This window comes from Cibotium barometz, chromosome 52, assembly GCF_041138505.1.
Source record: "Cibotium barometz isolate CiBa-2024 chromosome 52, ASM4113850v1, whole genome shotgun sequence".
In the NCBI taxonomy this organism is placed as follows: Eukaryota; Viridiplantae; Streptophyta; class Polypodiopsida; order Cyatheales; family Cibotiaceae; genus Cibotium; species Cibotium barometz.
Genome location: NC_141097.1, coordinates 12,359,465 through 12,384,276, shown reverse-complemented (window position 1 = coordinate 12,384,276; position 24,812 = coordinate 12,359,465).

Sequence of the window (24,812 nt, the reverse complement as noted above, 5' to 3'; positions counted from 1 at the left end):
TTATGCTTAATATATATTTATCCACCATGATCAATCCCATATTAGGATTGTCAACAAGAGTCACAGGGTTGGATGGCTATATAAAGCCCCTCTTGTATGCAAATTGTACATGATTCTTACACATGATTTTGGCACACACAATATACATGATTCTTGGACACACAATATGTGATACATGGAATTGGAATGCACTATGATGTTTTGCTTGTATCTTTATGTTGTATCTTTTATCTTGTTCTTGATCCATGCCTCTTACTCCATGATCATGTGTACATGTGTACTCCATGGCTACGTGTTTAGGAGCATGTGTTTTCCCCCATGTTAGCAAGGCTATGCTAACAGTTGGCCATCATAACGGGACAAGAAGCTTTGATATTCTCCTTGTCCACAAGCTCTTGATTAGAAGTCCAGATGCCTAATCTTTAAGCATTTCTTTCTAGAATAAGAGAGAGAGAGAGAGAGAGAGAGAGAGAGAGAGAGAGAGAGAGAGAGAGAGAGAGAGAACACACATGCAAGAGAGAGAGAGAGAGAACACACATGCAAGAGAGAGAGAGAGAGAGAGTCACTTGTTTGTTCTAATGAGCCTGTTCATAGGATTAGTGATTAATGGAAGGGGATATATTGCATTAAAGGCTCTCACTATGCTATGAAGACTTAAAAAATAGGGCTTTGATGCAAGGGCTTTGAGAGCTTCTCTGCTTGTGATCTAATTTGTGGAACATGGTGAGCTTGTCTTCTACCGGCATTGCTCACAATAGCCATGGCATTGCGGCCTTAAAGGGTTTTCTCGTTGCAAGGCCAAGGCTTTCAAAGCTCTCCTTCTCTTGTTGCACTCCATTGATTTGCATAAAAGAAGATGGCTTCTTGTACTGTGACGATGTCAAAGTACAAGTTATCATGGATTCTGTGAGAGGCAACAGTGCCTCTTTGGCTACCCCAGATCCTTCTCTTTGGCTATGGTGAAAGACTTTCTCTCAGCATCTAATTGCTCAAGAATTTGCTAGCACTTGTCGCTTAGAGAAGAGATGGAAGTTTTGACCTGAACAATCTCAGTAGATAAAGCTTCATTCTCAACTAATGAATCTAATTTTCTCCATGGCCATGTGGGCTGCCAGCTCCTCCTTGACAAATGCATGATCACCAGAGAGCTGCTCTTTATCAAGACAAAGAAGTTCAACCTTGCACTTCATAGATATAATGCTATCACGGGCAGCTTTCTTCTCTACAAACAATTGTTCTTGAAGTTTTTGCTGCTTTGATTCAAATACTGAAGCTAGCATCTCCAAATTTTCCTTCTCTACATGCATGTTCTATTTCTCTATAAGCATGTTACAATTATCAAGCTCCAAACGAGCTACTTGGGTCTTTAGAGAAACCGCCTACTCTCGAGGACATTAGAATTCAAAAGATTTAGCTTCTTAACTTTATAGTTCAGAGGAAGAGATGTTATTCAACTGCTCCATCAGGGTCTTCTGCTGCTGTGAACTTAGATCAGAGAGAGCAAATTGCATTTCATTTTTTCAGCAAGAGTATTACCTGTTTGTCTCATGTCAAACAAATAATGCTTTCCTAAGCTATCTCTTGCCCTTTTCTTGGATTGAAGTTGCTCGAAAAGCTCACTCTAAATTGATCTGAGGCTGGAAATATCAGCTTCTAACTTCTCTTTCATTGCAAGCATCATTTGTTTCTCTGTGAGCAATGTTCTCTTCTCCATGCCAGACTAAGTGAACTCCTCTTTGCGACTCCTATTATATGTATCGACAAGGGGGGTGAAGAACCTTCCACCACCTCACTTGCTAATGTTGCTATGTTTATCTGTAATACGATGTAGCCATGGTCGATGATGCACATGGTCTACTAGATGGGTTCCCTCACCTTACTAAGGATGTATATGTTTTTCTTGATATATAGCCATGGCCAATGATGCACATGGGCTACTTGATGTTATCCCTCACATAGTTGAGGATGATGATGATGTATTCTTTGATGTAGATGTAGCTATGAGTGATGACTGATGAGGCACATGGGCTACTCGATGATGATCCTCACATCATTGAGGATGATACAATTATTATGATTCCTTGGGCACCTTGGAATAATGCCTTTCTATGCACGGGAAATACACATAAGCAAGGTTTTTTTTTTCAAAATGAACACTAAAAGATAAGATCAAGCAGCCTTGCATGTGAACGGCAAGAACCTTGATATTGCACCAAGCTCTACTTGTTGGGAGCATTGGTCTTGCACTAGTATGGTGCACTAGCGCAAGACCAAGTGTGCTCCCAACAACAAGTAGTGTGTTTGATTTGATCAAAGCCCCTGCCAACTAGTGTGGTGCACTAGTTGGCAGGGGATTTGATCAAATCAAACACTAAAAACAAGAAGAAAGTGTGAGTTGTGTCACAATAAGAATAACCACACTAAATATTGTTAATTCTAATTGTGCAAGCACTATCATTAGAGAATGAGTTCACGAGAATCTTGCATGCGCTGCACAAATTTAAATCACATAAGAAAGTTAAGAAGGTAATTAAAAATCTAAAGGATTTTATGAGCACATTAAAAGAAGCACAAATCTGGTATACGACATGTTGGCTTTGATGATCCAACTCATCTATGCCTACTACATGGAGTACATGGAAAGTATCCTTTACCTCCGTTAGAAACTCGACGTGGACAACCTAATGAATTTGAATGGTAAGTAATTGGCTAATTTAAATAAATTGTTGAAGTATTGTCCTGAAATATGGTGTCAATGGAAATATTGAAAGAATAAAGCATGAGAAGGCTAGAGGAGACACTTAGCTGGGACACAATATACATGATTCTTGTACACACAATATGTGATACATGGAATTGGAATACACTATGATGTTTTGCTTGTATCTTTATGTTGTATCTTTTATCTTGTTCTTGTTCTCCATACCTCCTACTCCATGCTCATGTATACATGTGTACTCCATGGCTATGTGTGTAGGAGCATGTGTTTTCCCCCATGTTAGCAAGGCTATGCTAACATGACTGCCCAAAGCTTCCTATCACCTTGCCCTGCATTTGGAATCAGTCCCTAACTATACCATTGCGATATCTTGGACCATTCAAATCATCCACTTCTTGGCTGCAGCTTCACCCCCGACTTTTGGGTGATGCGGGACACGATCACCATTCCGAAGGGGGTATATTTGGGCCTGTGGTTTGATTAAATACCTAGTTATACTATAGTCCCTAGATTACTTTAGCACAGTATATTATAATTGCCCCCTACTTTAGCCACTAGTTTAATCTATCTCCACAATACATGTGAAATAAAAATCATATATGTATAAGTGTTCTTGTGTGTGTATTGGTGCATATGTGCATCCATATATGTGTGTGTGTGTGCACGTGTGTGTGTGTGTGATTATGCATGCATGTATGTAATCCGTAGTTTACTATGAATAATAATACAAGTTTAATTCTAGAAATGTTGTGATTACAATAGTTAACCACTTGACAAATATGCAAAAAACATCCCTCTCTCTCTCTCTCTCTCTCTCTCTCTCTTAACCACTTCGTTGGTTAACATGGTTTTGTCTCTTGACCTTTGCCATCTTACTCATGCAAATGGGTAGTTATCTTTTATAAGATGGTGGTGGAACATATAAAGTGGCCTCACTATGTGCTTAGACCTTTGCCATCTTACTCATGAAAATGGGCAGTTATCTTTTATAAGATGGTGCTGGAACATATAAAGCGGCCTCACTATGTGCTTAATGTCAAATAGGGAAAGTCTATGGACTTAGTGTACATAGTTTCTTAAGACTAATAATAGAGGCCGAACAACTTTTAAGTTTGGCCGGCCTAGTTGAAAAACTAGTCACTATAGAAGTCATTTTTTACAATAAGCAATACGCAATCATTTCCTTGTAATATTTTACTTTATGAACTCTCCTTCTTCCCTCTTTTTGCTTGCTTGTATGCTTTTGAATTCATGATTGCTTGATGCGTGCAGGCTTGAGTAGGTTTGATTTTGTAGGCTTCCTTCTTCAATTAGCTTCTTCTTCCCCTACTTTTTGTGAGAGAGAACCATCACAAAGGATCATCTCTTCTTGCTTCCATCTAGGCATTGAGATATCTCCCTTCACCCCTTTAGCAAGGAGCATTGTGATGTGACAATAGAGTGAATGAGCTAGTGCACCCACATGGGAAGTTGCAGATTGTGACTCTCTAAGGCAAGACCTAACAATTACACATGCTTTAGAAAGGCTAAGGCACGATCTTAACTTGAACATATTTGGCACTGCCTGCCTAGCCTAGGGCTTAGCTCCATTTTTCCATCCATTCCAAGCTATTAGGATCACCCAATATTGTCCGGTGTTAATTAAGAGATCGCACTCTTTTAAAAAAATAGTTTTAGCTCCATTTTTCCATCTATTCCAAGCTATTGGGATCACCCAATATTATCCAGTGATGATTAAGATGTCACACTTCAAGAAACATATAGTTTTGGAGCCTTGGATGTGTTTATTTGTTGATTTAATTTTCATTTAAAGTTTATTTTGCATTAAGACATTCTATGTTCATTCTAGTTTTTTTTAGTGATTTACATGAAATTCGAGCACGAGGCTTAGATTTCATTGCTTTGATCCAAGAATTAGCTTAGGAATTGTGATTAAGAGTAGAACCAAGTCTGAAAACATGAGCATTGAGCTCCATTATGTTAAATTAGAGTGAAGTTATCAATTATTTTATAATTTTCATAATTTATTCATGTTTTTATTAAATTGGTAGAGAAGAAGCATGCAAAAAACTTACTTAGTTATATCACAATCCTTAATTAAGATTAAGGACACTAAGCATATCTCAGCAAGTCCAAAAAATCATAAAAATCACCAAACAAATTAGGCCAAACCAGCTCTTGGGTAGGGGACATGAGCCCACAGTCCCACACAAAAAGACGTAACACATGAGCCATGAGCCTAGACATGCACTAGCCTTTGCTATTGGATACGTAGCAGCGTAGTAAGGAGCACAACATAGACTATTTCACAAAATGGCCGAGGCCAAAGCAATGCAAAAAGCTGACACTGGAGCTACTGCCAAGTTCCTCTAGGAAGAATGTGATTACCCATCTCGGTTGCCCACTAGAAAAAGTGCGCGATCATGGTAAACATTTTTTCAATAAAGCGGTAGAGTTCTTGCTCAAGAAATTCCTTGTGGCACACAGAAAGTTGACACCTGACTACCCACAAGCTAACGACTAGGCAGAAAGCATATAAAAAAACTTTATACACTATTCTCACCAAGACATTAGAAGCATTGAGGAGTGATTAGGTGTAAGATTCCTCCCTCTAGCTTTTGAGGTGTACAGGTGTAAGAACCTCCCCTTCTGATCTTGTAATTATTCCCCTCTTTGAAATAAAAGAAAGATTTTGTTTTACCCTGTTTTGACCTAGAGAGAGATAATCCAAAATTGAGATATTTTTGGATATAAAAATCCTCCTAGTGTCTAAAATGGTTTCCCCTGAAACAAAAATTCAAAAAGAACTTTCCAATGTGTATTTGAAATTAATTAAAAATAAGTATAAAGGACTTTAGCCTAAGGGTCTAGATTTTCAAAATTTTTTGGATTACGATCGAATTAAGGTTCCAATGGGCCAATAGGATCAATCCAAGTGTGGGGAGGAGATAAATCCAATTTATAAAAGAAAAATACCCAAAAATGAGTAAATGCCCACTTAAGATGAAGAGTTGACTAAGTACAAGGTTTATTAGTAAAAAACTATGAATATTACTAAAAAAAAGAGATACTTTGGGTATACTGATTCAATTTTGACACCTTGGTAAGGAGAAGGGGGCTCTTCAAGGAGGCGCCTGTTTCACATGTGTGGTGGAGTTTTAAACTCAAAAATATTGTGATATTTTTATCTCTCCTCTCTCCTAGATCAAACCAAATCAAAAGGGAGCCAAACTAGGTCCAAATCTTGTCCAAATTCATCCAAACTGAACCTGGAAAATTCTAGAAACTAGTTGGACCTGGTTAGAGGCCTCCCTCACCTATAAATAGATCCTTAGCCATTTGTAAAAATATATGAGAACTATACCATGCCAATATTATACTGAAATATTGATATTTTATATTATCCTCTACAAATTGGAGAGATTGGAGTTTCTCTCTCTCTTCAATCTTCCTTAGAGTCTTCATCAACATACCAAACCAATTGATTGGTTGGGGGCCTCTACTTTGATTAAAGAATCAAGCAATCTAGGAGGTAAAGTGTGGTTTATGGTCTTTTTATTTAAATCTCCAAATGTTTCTCTCTTCTCAACCCCTCTCAAGCTTGCAAAGCATTCAATTGAATGGCTTTTTAATACAATTGAAGTTCTTTAATGAATTGTAGTGATAAAACACATAAATTTTTATTTGTGCTTAAATTAAATATTTTTTTAAGGCATGTCTCTCTCTCTCCCCCAAAGAATGGTCATTCCTATGATCTATTCTATATTCAAATGAAAGCAATTCTCTAATCTAAACGTAATTTCTATGTTTGACAAATTAGAGGCCAAAAAGTGGCTTTTTAATGCTTTTATGCTATTTATTTATGGAAAAATTAGGAATTAAGTCCATAAATGGATAGTGATCCAATTAATGGTTATTCTATCATATGATATTACTAAACTTTATGTTTTCAAAATTGTTGAGAATTATCAGTAATAGCAGCGAAGCTATGGCAAAATTTTTGAAAAATTAACACATAAATCATTTTCATTCATAATATGAAAAGAGAACTTCCTACCATATTCTAGGATTAATCATCCTAGATCAATTGAATGATTCTCATTATAATCATGGAAAATTTGATTTTATGTTTATGCATAAATAGTTAATTAGGAAAAAGAGAAATTTCTAGTAACTCGTTTTTATGTTAAAAGAGTAATCCCCATGACAATGGAAATCCATGTATTCCAATGAAGTAAGAGAAAAATTGGGATGCTAAAATAATTTATATTTTATTTAAAAATTAAAGAAGAATTTTAGTTAAATTTATCTTTTTGCATAGATAAATTTAAATGATGAAAGAGGAATTTCCACCATATTGAAATTCAAATATTTAAATGAGAAAAGTGTAATTTTTAGCATATTGAAATTAATGGATATTTTATTTAAATTTAAAGATGAATTTTAGATAAATTTATTTTATCTATGAGAAATATTTAAATGGTAAAAGAGGAATTCCTATGACATTTAGAATTCCATCATTTAGATGGGGAAAGAGAAATTCCTAGCATATTGAAATTAATGGGTATTTTATTTAAATTCAAAGATAAATTTTAGATAAATTTATTTTATCTAGGAGAAATATTTAAATGGTAAAAGAGAAATTCCTATGACATTCGAAATTCCATCATTTAGATGGGAAAAGAGAAATTCCTAGCATATTGAATTAATGGGTATTTTATTATGAGAAATATTGATGAGATAAAAGAGAAATTCCCATGACATTGGAATGCAAAAAAAGAAGAATTCCCATGGTATTTGAGATCCAAGAAATTAAATGGAAAGAAGTGGAAATATGGGTAAAATAGATGTTTGTAAATCCCTTGAATTCTTTTATTCAAAAGAGGAATATTGAATATAATTCAATTAAGGAATTGAGAAGGAATATAGAAATATTCATTCGAGAAAAGGAACCTTTAATTAGGCCAAGCAATTGGTAGAAATTTAGAAAAAGTCCCATTATCAGAATCAAACTAGAAAAAGCTACTAAATGGGAATAGCATGTGAAATGGATGTGATAAGATGTAAATAGGATGCGATAAGATGTGAATGAATGTGATAAGATGTAAATAGGATGCGATAAAATATGAATGAATGTAATAAGATGAAAATAGAATGTGATAAGATGTGATGTAATGGAAATGGATGTGGGTGTATATGTGTAGGAATGGATGTGGATGTGTATGTGAAAGAATGGATGTGGATGTGTATGTGGAAGAATGGATGTGGATGTGTATGTGGAAGAATGGATATGGATGTGTATATGGAAGAATGGATGTGGATGTGTATGTGATAGAATGGATGTGGATGTGTATGCGAAAGGATGTGATGTCAATGTGAGTGAATGGATGAGATGTAATGTGATGTGAATCAATGATGTGAATCAGGATGTGAATGAATGAGATGTGATGTCATGTGAATCGGATGTAAATGAATGATATGGGATGTGAATGGATGAGATGTGATGTGATGTGAATTGGGATAAGAATGAATGAGATGAGATGTGAAATGAATGTGATGAGATGTGATGTAAATTGAGATAGATGTGAATGAATGACATGTGAATCGGGATAAGAATGAATGAGATGAGATGTGAAATGAATGTGATGTAAATTGAGATAGATGTGAATGAATGATATGTGATGTAAATGAATGAGGTGGATGAGATGTGATTAGGGATAAATAAGGAAAGATGTGATGTTATTGGATGATAATAGGAATACATATGAATTGGATATGGATTAAGTAATGTGGACATATGTGGAACAATGTGAAGGAAGAGAGTTCATTATAAAAACTGTATTTATGACCTGTTTTAAAATGACTGTTTTATGTCAATAATGCGGGGGAATCATTTTGATTGTCTTGTGAATGAGGTCGTGGAGACCTAACTGATAAAGTTGCAATAGCTAACGGAGAGTCAACGGAGGACGTCTCACGTAGCAAGGTCGACCGAGTTCTTGACCAGCCTCGGTTCGATTTAAATGGTGAGCTTCCGGTACGATGGATTGGGGACCAAGGAAGCGGCCTATGAGTGAAGCGCTAGGTGACCTGCGAAGGATCCTAGAGGGTGCTGACCATATGGTGCTCGAGCTCTGGGTCGCCGAAGATACCCACACGTGCATCGGGTAAGATATTGGAACAAGGAGTAAGAGTTGTTTTCTGAAACCGGGCATGGATCTGGTTGATTGACCTTGTTGGTCCTCAAAAACGGATGAGTCCATGGCTCTTTTATATGGATCTGTATGTTGATCTTGCTGATCTTCAACAGAGATTCCATCTTGATTTTTATAAGTGAATATATTGTCAGGTACTATGAGCTAGGAAATTATCGAAAAGGCCCTGAGGGACAGGTGGTGAGCGTTCTGGTTGCCAATGATGCCATAGGTACACCGATGAAGGGATGATTGGAAATTAGGATTCAACCGGATATTTTGGAGGATTATGATCAATGACACTATCGTTTCATTAAAAGATTATTTTAAAGACAGCTGAATCTGTGAAAAAAAGAAATTTCATATTGGGTGTGTAAGTGGTGTGACTAGTTTTAAATTTGCATGAATACCCGGGACAAAACCTAACCAAATTCCTAATTGGATCCTATCACTACAGTGGTTGGGGCGGTTGGCTAACCCATGGGACTAGATGGGGTTAGGCTGGACTGATGGATCCGTAAACGATAGATGAAGTAAATCACGGATAGTAATTGTTCTATGGAAAAAGAATCAATGGCTGTGCCTCTCGATGGGAGAAAAAGCATTGGTTTCTATGATCCAAGTGCAAGTTTCTTCCTTAATCTGACCAAGTGACTCAGAGGTTTGGTCAGATCAGTTTGGTCAGTAATGACCCTGACTACGTTAGAGTACAAATATCCTAGAGGAATCACCCGTGCTTTCCGGTAGGGGAAGTTTTTCCGAGTTTGATTTTTAAAGAACCAAGGGATTAGTATCTTGTCCGGATATCCGTGGGGTGGGCGAGGCCCCGAGTGAGGGATCCTGCCCCACGTAAGAAGTGCTATTTCCACTGCTAGCCCCCCCTGAATCCATTGCACGGAGGGGGCAGGGATCTTTCAGCTGGTATCAGAGGGAATTGACTAAAGTGGATCAACTGAAAAGCCAGAAATGTCAAAAATTTCTGAAGTAACATTAAAAGGTTATAATTGTGTGATAAAATTCATACAAATTGATATTCAGAATGAAGATTCATAAAATTGAAAGTAGGTCATCAGATGAAGTACCGCAATTGTATGGAAATCCCTAACTTGCTTGAGACCTAGTCATGATGATATTTACCTTATAATTCCAAGGACGGTAACTACCCGTATATACCAAGGGTATAACTACAGCTCTTTACGAGTAAATCTAAGACCTTGAAATTATAAGTGAAAATGCTATCCAGATGATGAATTCAAATGTGGTTGATATGATTTTAAAATTTTGGTTGAGAATTGATGAGTTGATTTGGGTTCTGATTGAAAAAAGATGATTCCTGAATTTTGGTTGAAAAGCGATCAGTTGAACAAAGCCACAATGAGGATGAATAGGATGAGTCCCTGTGATGATGTTCGTAACTGGAATGACGATAATGACTTCAGCAAATCACTACAAGATTAGTGGATTGTGTTGAGAGCTTGCTATTGTTAACACTTGACCTAGTGGATCCAGTTAAGGGATGACAAATTAAAAACTTGCATAACTGAAACTTCCATGGAGGAATGGTCAGATGGAATTTTCGGGCTGATGGACCATTATTGTGTTAAGAATATGAATGATATGTTCTAAATGAACTGTTATGTGATAATGAGTTCTATATAAGGGATCTTTATCCCATGATTCTGTAGAGAGCTGACCAATCTAAAGAACCCTAGAATAAATTGGATCTAAAGTCGGATTTGAATTGTAAATAAAAGGACTTAACAAGTATTTTCATATTGATAGGATCATGCATCGAGGTCGTCGTGGTAGGAATGATAACCCCCAACTCGATGAGCAAGAGCTCAACCTCGTTTTTTGTAAAACTCTTCATAGATCATAGCCTGGACCTTTCAAGGGTCAAGGGGAGAACTTGGGCGAGACTGTGGAGAAGTGGATTGAAGCAATGGAAGAGTACTTCGATGTCAACGAGTATAATGAGAAGAGAAAAATGGCTCTTGCAAGGCTGAAGATAGTAGAAACAGCCAGAGTAGCATGGAGAAACCACTGCGAGACAAACCGTGTGGATCGAAACACTCAGACATGGAATGATCTCAAAATTTACCTAAGGAAGAGATTTTGTCCTCCCAGCTTTTTCGAAACAAAGATGAACAAATTCTTAGAGTTAACCCAGGGGAGCAGAACTATTGAAGTATATCACCAAGCGTGCGCTCTCCTCCTCAAATACTTACCATCGCTGGATGAAGAACAGCTGATGGCCATGTTCATTCAGGGACTGAACAAGCCTTTGAATATCCTAGTGAAGAATGCCAAGCCATTCAAAAGGTTTTGAGCTCCAGAAGGTGATTCCAACCTTCCACTGTTTAAGAGATATAAGGGTCAAACCTAGGATATGGGAACTTCCAGAATGGAAGAAATGTCCTTTTCCCGGAACTCAATCCCTTGGAATTCAAGTTCAGAAGTTCCACCCTTGAACAAGGGAGTGAAATGCTATAACTGTCAAGGATTTGGACATTGCATTATGGATTGCCCTACTCCTTTTGGAATAAGGTTTTCAGGGTGAGAAAATCAAGGATCAAGATTCCAGACTCCAGCTCCTTCCTTCCAGAGTAATCAGGTTTCTTTTTGCCAAAATCAGAGAAATCCCGGAGGGTAGACCCTCTAAACAACCCGGAGTTTCAATCCAAAGTAATGCAAGACCTCCTCAGAATAGGGGAAGTCAAAGAGAGATGTTCCCAAATTGGCCGTCCACTTCCAAGGCAGTAATGCTGGAGGTGATTGAAGAAGAGGAAGAAGATGAAAGAGATCATACTCCACCTACGAGATGAGGACATCTCGCATATTTTAAGTGGAGTAGGATGTAAGATTCCTCCCTCCAACTTTTGAGGTTTATAGGTTTAAGAACCTCCCCTTCTGATCTTGTAATTATTCCTCTCTTTGAAATAAAGGAAAGATTCTGTTTTACCCTATTTTGACCTAGAGAGAGAAAATTTCTAGAGAGAGATAATCCAAAATTGAGATATTTTTGGATATAAAAATCCTCCTAGTGTCTAAAATGGTTTTCCCTGAAATAAAAATTCAAAAAGAACTTTTCAATGTGCATTTGGAATTTATTGAAAATAAGTATATTAAAGGACCTTAGCCTAAGGGTCTAGATTTTCAGAAATTTTTGGATTATGGTGGTCCAATTAAGGTTCCTATGGGCCAATAGGATCAATCCAAGTGTGGGGAGGAGATAAATCTACTTTATAAAAGAAAAATATCCAAAAATGAGTAAATACCCACTTAAGATGAAGAGTTGACTAAGTACAAGGTTTATTAGTAAAAAACTATGAATATTACTAAAAACAAATGATATATTTTGGGTATAATGATTCAATTTTGACACCTTGGTAGTAAGGAGAAGGGGGCTCTTCAAGGAGGCACCTATTTTACATGTGTGGTGGGGTTTTAAACTAAAAAATCTTGTGATATTTTTATCTCTCCTCTCTCCTGGATCAAACCAAATCAAAAGGGAGCCAAACTAGGTCTAAATCTTGTCCAAATTCAGTCAAACTGAACCTGGAAAATTCTAGAAACTAGTTGGACTTGGTTAGAGGCCTTCGTCACCTATAAATAGATCCTTAGCCCTTTGTAAAAATATATGAGAACTATACCATGCTAGTATTATACTAAAATACTGATATTTTCTATTATTCTCTACAAATTGTAGAATCTCTCTTCAATCTTCCTTGGAGTCTTCATCAACATACCAAACCAATTGATTGGTTCGAGGCCTCTACTTTGATTAAAGAACCAAGGAATCTAGGAGGTAAAGTGTGGTTTATGGTCTTTTATTTAAATCTCCAAATGTTTCTCTCTTCTCAACTCCTCTCAAGCTTGAGAAGCATTCAATTGAATGGCTTTTTAATACAATTGAAGTTCTTTAATGAATTGTAGTGATAAAACACATAAATTTTCATTCATGCTTACATTAAATGTTTTTTTAAAGGCATGTCTCTCTCTCCCCCAAAGAATGGTCATTCCTATGACCTATTCTATATTCAAATGATGCTTCTCATAAAGTAATTCTCTAATCTGAAAGTAATTTCTATGTTTGACAAATTAGAGGACAAAAAAGTGACTTTTTAATGCTTTTATGCTATTTATATATAGAAAAATTAGGAATCAAGTCCATAATTGGATAGTGATCCAATTAATGGTTATTCTATCATATGATATTACTAAACTTTATATTTTTAAAATTATTGAGAATTTTCAGTAATAGCAGTGAAGCTATGGTAAAATTTTTAAAAAATTAACACATAAATAATTTTCATTCATAATATGAAAAGAGGACTTCCTACCATATTCTAGGATTAATCATCCTAGATCAATTGAATGATTCTCATTATAATTATGAAAAAATTGATTTTATGTTTATGTATAAATAGTTAATTTGGAAAAAGAGAAATTTTTAGTAATTCATTTTTATGCCACGAGACAATGGAAATCCATGTATTCCAATGAAGTAAGAGAAAAATTGGGATGCTAAAATAATGTATATTTTATTTAAAAATTAAAGAGGATTTTTAGTTAAATTTATCTTTTTGCATAGATAAACTTAAATGATGAAAGAGGAATTCCCACCATATTGGAATTCAAATATTTAAATGAGAAAAGTGTAATTTTTATTATACTGAAATTAATGGATATTTTATTTAAATTCAAAGATAAATTTTAGATAAATTTATTTTATCTATGAGAAATATTTAAATGGTAAAAGAGGAATTCCTATGACATTTGGAATTCCATCATTTAGATGGGAAAAGAGAAATTCCTAGCATATTGAAATTAATGGATATTTTATTTAAATTCAAAGATGAATTTTAGATAAATGTATTTTTATCTAGGAGAAATATTTAAATGGTAAAAAAGGAATTCCTATGACATTTGGAATTCCATCATTTAGATGGTAAAAGAGAAATTCCTAGCATATTGAATTAATGGGTATTTTATTTATGAGAAATATTATTGATAAAAGAGAAATTTCCATGACATTGGAATGCAAATAATTAAATGTAAAATAGAAGAATTTCCATGGTATTTGAGATCGAAGAAATTGGGATGCTAAAATAATGTATATTTTATTTAAAAATTAAAGAGGATTTTTAGTTAAATTTATCTTTTTGCATAGATAAACTTAAATGATGAAAGAGGAATTCCCACCATATTGGAATTCAAATATTTAAATGAGAAAAGTGTAATTTTTATTATACTGAAATTAATGGATATTTTATTTAAATTCAAAGATAAATTTTAGATAAATTTATTTTATCTATGAGAAATATTTAAATGGTAAAAGAGGAATTCCTATGACATTTGGAATTCCATCATTTAGATGGGAAAAGAGAAATTCCTAGCATATTGAAATTAATGGATATTTTATTTAAATTCAAAGATGAATTTTAGATAAATGTATTTTTATCTAGGAGAAATATTTAAATGGTAAAAAAGGAATTCCTATGACATTTGGAATTCCATCATTTAGATGGTAAAAGAGAAATTCCTAGCATATTGAATTAATGGGTATTTTATTTATGAGAAATATTATTGATAAAAGAGAAATTTCCATGACATTGGAATGCAAATAATTAAATGTAAAATAGAAGAATTTCCATGGTATTTGAGATCGAAGAAATTGGAAAGAAGTGGAAATATGGGTAAAATAGATGTTTGTAAATCCCATGAATTCTTTTATTCAAAAGAGGAATATTGAATATAATTCAATTAAGGAATTGAGAAGGAATCGAGAAAAGGAACCTTTAATTAGGCCAAGCAATTGGTAGAAATTTAGAAAAAGTCCCATTATCGGAATCAAACTAGAAAAAGCTACTAAATGGGAATAGCATGTGAAATGGATGTGATAAGATGTAAATAGGATGCGATAAGATGTGAATGGATGTGATAAGATGTAAATAGGATGCGATAAGATGTGATAAGATGTAAATAGGATGCGATAAGATGTGAATGGATGTGATAAGATGTGAATGGATGTGATAAGATGTAAATAAGATGCGATAAGATGTGAATGGATGTAATAAGATGAAAATAGAATGTGATAAGATGTGATGTAATGGAAATGGATGTGGGTGTGTATGTGGAAGAATGGATGTGGATGTGTATGTGAAAGATAGAATGTGGATGTGTATGTGGAAGAATGGATACTTCCGCTGCTAGCACCCCCGAATCGTTGCACGGAGGGGGCAGGGATCTTTCAGCTGGTATCAGAGCGAATTGACTAAAGTGGATCAACTGAAAAGCCAAAAATGTCTAAAATTTCTGAAGTAATAGTAAAAGGTTGTAATTGTGTGATAAAATTCATACAAATTGATTATCAGAATGAAGATTCATAAAATTGAAAGTAGGTCTTCAGGTGAAGTACCGCAATTGTATGGAAATCGCTGACTTGCTTGTGGCCTAGTCATGATGGTATTTACCTTATAATTCCAAGGATCGTGACTACCCGTATATACCGAGGGTATATACGGGTAAATCTAAGACCTTGAAATTATAAGTAAAAATGCTATCCAGATGATGAATTCGAATGTGGTTGATATGATTTGAAAATTCTGGTTGAGAATTGATGAGTTGATTTGGATTCTGATTGAAAAAAGATGATTCCTGAATTTTGGCTGAAAAGCAATCAGTTGAACAAAGCCACAATGAGGATGAATGGGATAAGTCCCTGTGATGATGTTCATAACTGGAATGACGATAATGACTTCAGCAAATCACTACGAGATTAGTGGATTGTGTTGACAGATTGCTACTGCTAAGAATTGACCTAGTGGATCCACTTGACCTAGTGGATCCAGTTAAGGGATGACAAATTAAGGGATGACAAATCACTACGAGATTAGTGGATTGTGTTGACAGATTGCTACTGCTAAGAATTGACCTAGTGGATCCACTTGACCTAGTGGATCCACTTGACCTAGTGGATCCAGTTAAGGGATGACAAATTAAAAACCTACATAACTGAAACTTCCATGGAGGAATGTTCAAATGGAATTTTCAGGCTAATGGACCATTATTGTGTTAAGAATATGAATGATATGTTCTAAATGAATTGTTATTTGATAATGAGTTCTATATAAGGGATCTTTATCCCATGATTCTGTAGAGCTGACCAATCTAAAGAACCCCATAATCAGTTGGATCTAAAGTCGGATTTGAATTGTAAATAAAAGGACTTAACAAGAATTTTCGTATTGATAGGATCATGGATCGAGGTCGTTGTTGTTGTAGGAATGATAACCCCCAACTCGATGAGGAAGAGCTCGACTTGGATGTTCGTAAAACTCTTCATAGATCGTAGCCTAGACCTTTCAAGGGTGAAGGGAAAAACTTGGGTGAGACTGTGGAGAAGTGGATCGAAGCAATAGAAGAGTACTTCGATGTCATGGGGTACAATGAGAAGAGCAAAATGGCTCTTGCAAGGCTGAAGATAGTAGAAACAACCAGAGTAGCATGGAGAAACCACTGCGAGACAAACCGTGTGGATCGAAACACTCAGACATGGAATGATCTCAAAATTTAGCCAAGGAAGAGATTCTATCCTCACGGCTTTTTGGAAACAGCCACGTTCATTCGAGGACTGAACGAACCTTTGAATATCCTAGTGAAGAATGCCAAGCCAGTTTCCATGGCCAAAGCAGTGCGGATGGCAAAGGATTTCGCCAAGGCCTTTGATGTCAAGGTCCCACCCAAAGTAATGCAAGACCTCTGCCTTAGAATAGGGGAAGTCAAAGAGAGATGTTCTCGAATCGGCCGTCCACTTCCAAGGCAGTAACGCTGGAAGTGATTGAAGAAGAAGAAGAAGATGAAAGAGATCATACTCCACCTACGAGATGAGGACATCTCGCGTTTTTTAAGTGGGGTAGGATGTAAGATTCATCCCTCCAGCTTTTGAGGTTTACAGGTGTAAGAACCTCCCCTTCTGATCTTGTAATTATTCCCCTCTTTGAAATAAAAGAAAGATTCTGTTTTATCCTATTTTGACCTAGAGAGAGAAAATGTCTAGAGAGAGGTAATCCAAAATCGAGATATTTTTGGATATAAAAATCCTCCTAGTGTCTAAAATGGTTTCCCCTGAAATAGAAATTCAAAAAGAACTTTCCAATGTGCATTTGGAATTAATTGGAAATAAGTATAAAGGACTTTAGCCTAAGGGTCTAGATTTTCAGAAAATTTTGGATTATGGTCCAATTAAGGTTCCTATGGGCCAATAGGATCAATCCAAGGGTGGGGACGAGATATATCCAATTTAAAAAATAAAAAATACCAAAAAATGAGTAAATGTCCACTTAAGATGAAGAGTTGACTAAGTACAAGGTTTATTAGTAAAAAACTATGAATATTACTTAAAGAAATGAGATATTTTGGGTATACTGATTCAATTTTGACACCTTGGTAAGGAGAAGGGGGCTCTTCAAGGAGACGCCTATTTCACATGTGTGGTGGAGTTTTAAACTCAAAAATATTGTGATATTTTTATCTCTCCTCTCTCCTGGATCAAACCAAATCAAAAGGGAGCCAATCTCCTCTCTCCTCTCTCCTGGATCAAACCAAATCAAAAGGGAGCCAATCTTGTCCAAATTCAGCCAAACTAAACCTGGAAAATTCTAGAAACTAGTTGGACTTGATTAGAGGCCTCCCTCACCTATAAATAGATCCTTAGCCCTTTGTAAAAATATATGAGAACCATACCATGCCAGTATTATACTCAAATAATGATATTTTCTATTATCCTTTACAAATTGGAGAGATTGGAGTTTCTCTCTCTCTCTTCAATCTTCCTTGGAGTCTTCTTCAACATACCAAACCAATTGATTGGTTGGGGGGCTCTACTTTCATTAAACAATCAAGCAATCTAGGAGGTAAAGTGTGGTTTATGGTCTTTTTTTCAAAATCTCCAAATGTTTCTCTCTTCTCAACCCCTCTCAAGCTTGAGAAGAATTCAATTGAATGGCTTTTTAATACAATTGAAGTTCTTTAATGAATTGTAGTGATAAAACACATAAATTTCCATTTATGCTTAAATTAAATGTTTTTTTAAAGGCATGTCTCTCTCTCCCCCAAAGAATGGTCATTCCTATGACCTGTTCTATATTCAAATGATGCTTCTCATGAAGCAATTCTCTAATCTGAAAGTAATTTCTATGTTTGACAAATTAGAGGTAAAAAAAGTGGCTTTTTAATGCTTTTACGCTATTTATTCATGGAAAAATTAGGAATCAAGTCCATAATTGGATAGTGATCCAATTAATGGTTATTCTATCATATGATATTACTTAACTTTATGTTTTCAAAATTATTAAGAATTATGAGTAATAGCAGCGAAGCTATGGCAAAATTTCTAAAAAATTAACACATAAATCATTTTCATTCATAATTTTTATGTTAAAAGAGTAATCCCCGTGACAATGAAAATCCAAGTATTTTAATGAAGTAAGAGAAAAATTGGGATGCTATATAATGTGTATTTTATTTAAAAATTAAAGAAGAATTTTAGTTAAATTTATCTTTTTGCATAGATAAATTTAGATGATGAAAGAGAAATTTCCACCATATTGGAATTCAAATATTTAAATGAGGAAAATGTAATTTTTAGCATATTGAAATTAATGTGTATTTTATTTAAATTCAAAGATAAATTTTAGATAAATTTATTTTATCTATGAGAAATATTTAAATGGTAAAAGAGGAATTCCTATGACATTTGGAATTCCATCATTTAGATGGGAAAAGAGAAATTCTTAGCATATTGAAATTAATGGGTATTTTATTTAAATTCAAAGATGAATTTTAGATAAATTTATTTTATCTATGAGAAATATTTAAATGGTAAAAGATGAATTCATATGACATTTAGAATTCCATCATTTAGATAGGAAAAGAGAAATTCCTAGCATATTGAATTAATGGGTATTTTATTATGAGAAATATTGATGATAAAAGAGAAATTCTCATGACATTGGAATGCAAATAATTAAATGTAAAAAAGAAGAATTCCCATGGTATTTGAGATCCAAGAAATTAAATGAAAATAAGAGGATTTTTTAATATAATTCAATTTATGATTATTTATCAAAAGTGAAAATATGGGTAGAATTGATTTATGTAAATCCCATGAATTATTTTATTCAGAAGAGGAATATTGAATATAATTCAACTAAGGAATTGAGAAGGAATATAGAAATAGTCGTTCGAGAAAAGGAACCTTTAATTAGGCCAACCAATTGGTAGAAATTTAGAAAAAGTTCCATGATCGGAATCAAACTAGAAAAAGCTACTAAATGGGAATAGCATGTGAAATGGATGTGATAAGATGTAAATAGGATGCGATAAGATGTGAATGAATGTGATAAGATGTAAATAGGATGCGATAAGATGTGAATGTATGTAATAAGATGAAAATAGAATGTGATAAGATGTGATGTAATGGAAATGGATGTGGGTGTGTATGTGGAAGAATGGATGTGGATGTGTATGTGACACAATGGATATGGATGTGTATGTGGAAGAATGGATATGGATGTGTATGTGGAATAATGGATGTGGTTGTGTATGTGAAAGAATGGATGTGGATGTGTATGCGAAAGGATGTGATGTCAATGTGAGTGAATGGATGAGATGTAATGTGATGTGAATCAGGATGTGAATGAATGAGATGTGATGTCACGTGAATCGGATGTGAATGAATGAGATGTGATGTCATGTGAATCGGATGTAAATGAATGATATGGGATGTGAATGGATGAGATGTGATGTGATGTGAATCGGGATAAGAATGAACGAGATGAGATGTGAAATGAATGTTATGAGATGTGATGTAAATTGAGATAGATGTGAATGAATGATATGTGAATTGGGATAAGAATGAATGAGATGAGATGTGAAATGAATGTGATGAGATGTGATGTAAATTGAGATAGATGTGATGTAAATTGAAATAGATGTGATGTAAATTGAGATAGATGTGAATGAATGATATGTGATGTAAATGAATGAGGTGGATGAGATGTGATGAGGATAAATGAGGAAATATGTGATGTGATTGGATGAGAATAGGAATACATATGAATTGGATATGGATTAAGTAATGTGGACATATGTGGAACAATGTGAAAGACGAGAGTTCATTATAGAAACTGTGTTTATGACCTGCTTTAAAATGACTGTTTTATGTCAATAATGAGGTGGAAGCATTTTGATCGTCTTGTGAATGAGGTCGTGGAGACCTCACTGATAAAGTTGCAATAGCTGACACAGAGGCAATGGAGGATGTCTCACGTAGCAAGGTCGCGGCCGAGGTCTTGACCAGCCTCGGTTCGATTGAAATGGTGAGCTTCCGGTACGGTGGATGAGGGACCAAGGAAGTGGCCTATGAGTGAAGCGCTAGGTGACCTGCGAAGGATCCTAGAGGGTGCTGACCAAATGGTGCTCGGGCTCTGGGTCGCCGAAGATACCATGTATGTCGGGTAAGGTATTGGAACAAGGAGTAAGAGTTGTTTTCTGAAACCGGGCATGGATCTAGTTGATTGACCTTGCTGGTCCTCAATGGATGAGTCCATGGCTCTTTTATATGGATATGTTGCTTGATCTTGCCGATCTTCAATGGAGATTCCATGTTGATTTTTATAAGTGAATATATTGTCGGGTACTATGAGCTAGGAACTATCGAAAAGGCCCCTAAGGGACAAGTGGTGAGCATTCCGGTTGCCAATGATGCCATAGGTACACCGATGAAGAAATGATTGGAAATTAGGATTCAACTGGATATTTTGGAGGTTTATGATCAGTGACACTATGGTTTCATTAAATGATTGTTTTAAAGACAGCTGAATCTATGAAAAAAAGCAATTTCATATTGGATGTGTAAGTGGTGTGACTTGTTTTAAATTTGCATGAATATCCGGCTAGGGGGCCCGGAAACTCTTTTCCCTGGTACCCGGGACAAAACCTAACCAAATTCCTAATTGGATCCCATCACTACAGTGGTTGGGCGATTGGCTAACCCATGGGACTGGATGAGGCTAGGCTGGATTGATGGATCCGTAAAATGAGACTCAATTCTGTTATAGTACGATAGATGAAGTAAATCTCGGATAGTAATTGTTCTATGGAAAAAGAATCAACGGTTGTGCCTCTCGATGGGGAAAAAAGCGTTGGTTTCTATGATCCAAGTGCATTTTTCTTCCTTGATCTGACCAAGTGACTCATAGGTTTGGTCAAATCAGTTTGGTCAGTAATGACCCTGACTACGTTAGAGTACAAATATCCTAGAGGAATCGCCCGTGCTTTCCGGTAGGGGAAGTTTTTCCGAGTTTGGTTTTTAAAGAACCAAGGGATTAGTATCTTGTCCGGATATCTGTGGGCGAGGCCCCGAGTGAGGGATCCTGTCTCGTGCAAGAAGTGCTACTTCCGCTACTGCTAGCATCCTCGAATCCATTACACGGAGGGGGCAGGAATCTTTCAACTAGTATCAAAGTGAATTGACTAAAGTGGATTGACTGAAAAGCCAAAAATGTCAAAAAAATTTTGAAGTAACAATAAAAGGTTGTAATTGTGTGATAAAATTCATACAAATTGATATTAAGAATGAAGATTCATAAAATTGAAAGTAGGTCTTCAGATGAAGTACCACAATTGTATGGAAATCCCTGACTTGCTTGAGGCCTAGTCATGATGGTATTTACCTTATAATTCCAAGGACTGTGACTACCCGTATATACCAAGGGTATAAACTACAACTCTTTACTGGCAGTATATACGAGTAAATCTAAGACCTTGAAATTATAAATAAAAATGCTATCCAGATGATGAATTCGAATGTGGTTGATATGATTTTAAAATTCTAGTTGAGAATTGATGAGTTGATTTGGATTCTGATTGAAAAAAAATGATTCCTGAATTTTGGTTGAAAAGCAATCAGTTGTACAAAGCCACAATGAGGATGAATGGGATGAGTCCCTGTGATGATGTTCGTAACTGGAATGACGATAATGACTTCAGCAAGATTAGTGGATTGTGTTGACAGATTGCTACTGTTAACACTTGACCTAGTGGATCCAGTTAAGGGATGACAAATTAAAAACCTACATAACTGAAACTTCCATGGAGGAATGTTTAGATGGAATTTTTGGGCTGATGGACCATTATTGTGTTAAGAATATGAATGATATGTTCTGAATAAATTGTTATCTGCTGATAATGAGTTCTATATAAGGGATATTTATCCCATAATTCTGTAAAGAGCTGACCAATCTAAAGAACCCCATAATCAGCTGGATCTAAAGTCGGATTTGAATTGTTATCTGATAATGAGTTCTATATAAGGGATCTTTATCCCATAATTCTGTAGAGAGCTGACCAATCTAAAGAACCCCATAATCAATTGGATCTAAAGTCGGATTTGAATTGTAAATAAAAGGACTTAACAAGAATTTTCGTATTGATAGGATCATGGATCAAGGTCGTCGTGGTAGGAATGATAACCCCCAACTCGATGAGGAAGAGCTCGACTTGGATGTTCGTAAAACTCTTCATAGATCGTAGCCTGGACCTTTCAAGGGTGAAGGGGAAAACTTGGGCGAGACTATGTAGAAGTGGATCGAAACAATGGAGGAGTACTTCGATGTCACCGGGTACAATGAGAAGAGCAAAATGGCTCTTGCAAGGCTGAAAATAGTAGAGACAACCAGAGTAGCATGGAGAAACCACTGCGAGACAAACCGTGTGGATCGAAACACTCAGACATGGAATGATCTCAAAATTCACCTAAGGAAGAGATTTTGTCATCCCGGCTTTTTGGAAACAAAGATGAATGAATTCTTAGAGTTAACCCAGGGAAGCAGAACTATTGAAGTATATCACCAAGCGTTCACTCTCCTTCGCCACCGCTGGTGGATGAAGAACAACTGATGGCCACGTTCATTCGGGGACTGAACAAACCTTTGAATATCCTAGTGAAGAATGCCAAGCCAGTTTCGATGGCCGAAGCAGTGCGGATGGCGAAGGATTTCGCCAAGGCCTTTGATGTCAAGGTCCTGCCGTCAAAGCCAACACCATCACCTTTCAAAAGGTTTTTAGCTCCAGAAGGTGATTCCAACCTTCCACCGTCTAAGAGATATAAGGGTCAAGCCCAGGATATGGGAAGTTCCAGAATGGAAGAAATGTCCTTTTCCCGGAACTCAATCCCTTGGAATTCAACTTCAAAAGCTCCACCCTTGAACAAGGGAGTGAAATGCTATAACTGTCAAGGATTTGGATATCACATTATGGATTGCCCTACTCCTTTTGGAAAAAGGTTTTGAGGGCAGGAAAATCAGGGATCAAGATTCCAGACTCCAGCTCCTTCCTTCCAAAGTAATCACGTTTCTTTCTGCCAAAATCAGCAAAATCCCAGAGGCAGACCCTCTAACCAACCGGCAGTTTGAATCCAAAGTAATGCAAGACCTCCGCCTCAGAATAGGGGAAGTCAAAGAGAGATTGAAGAAGAGGAAGAAGATGAAAGAGATCATACTCCACCTACGAGATGAGGACATCTCGCGTTTTTTAAGTGGGGTAGAATGTAAGATTCCTCCCTCCTAATTTTGAGGTTTATAGGTGTAACAACCTCCCCTTGTGATCTTGTAATTATTCCCCTCTTTGAAATAAAAGAAAGATTCTGTTTCACCCTATTTTGACCTAGAGAGAGAAAATGTCTAAAGAGAGGTTATCCAAAATTGAGATATTTTTGGATATAAAAATCCTCCTAGTGTCTAAAATGGTTTCCCCTGAAACAAAAATTTAAAAAGAACTTTCCAATGTGCATTTGGAATTAATTGGAAATAAGTATAAAGGACTTTAGCCTAAGGGTCTAGATTTTGAGAAATTTTTGGATTATGGTTGAATTAAGGTTCCAATGGGCCAATAGGATCAATCCAAGTGTGGGGAGGAGATAAATCCAATTTATAAAAGAAAAATACCCAAAAATGAGTAAATGCCCACTTAAGATGAAGAGTTGACTAAGTACAAGGTTTATTAGTAAAAAACTATGAATATTACTAAAAAAATGAGATATTTGGTAAGGAGAAGAGGGCTCTTCAAGGAGGCGCCTGTTTCACATGTGTGGTGGAGTTTTAAACTCAAAAATATTGTGATATTTTTATCTCTCCTCTCTCCTAGATCAAACCAAATCAAAAGGGAGCCAAACTAGGTCCAAATCTTGTCCAAATTCAGCCAAACTGAACCTGGAAAATTCTAGAAACTAGTTGGACATGGTTAGAGGCCTCCCTTACCTATAAATAGATCCTTAGCCCTTTGTAAAAATATATGAGAACTATACCATGCCAGTATTATATTGAAATAATGATATTTTCTATTATCCTCTACAAATTGGAGAGATTGGAGTTTCTCTCTCTCTTCAATCTTCCTTGGAGTCTTCATCAACATACCAAACCAATTGATTGGTTCGAGGCCTCTACTTCGATTAAAGAATCAAGCAATCTAGGAGGTACAGTGTGGTTTGTGGTCTTTTTTTTTTAAATCTCCAAATGTTTCTTTCGTCTCAACCCCTCTCAGGCTTGAGAAGCATTCAATTGAATGGCTTTTTAATACAATTGAAGTTCTTTAATGAATTGTAGTGATAAAACACATAAATTTCCATTTATGCTTAAATTAAATGTTTTTTTAAAGGCATGTCTCTCTCTCCCCCAAAGAATGGTCATCCCTTTGACCTATTCTATATTAAAATGATACTTCTCATGAAGCATATCTCTAATCTCAAAGTAATTTCTATGTTTGACAAATTAGAGGCCAAAAAAGTGGCTTTTTAATGCTTTTATGCTATTTATTTATGGAGAAATTAGGAATCA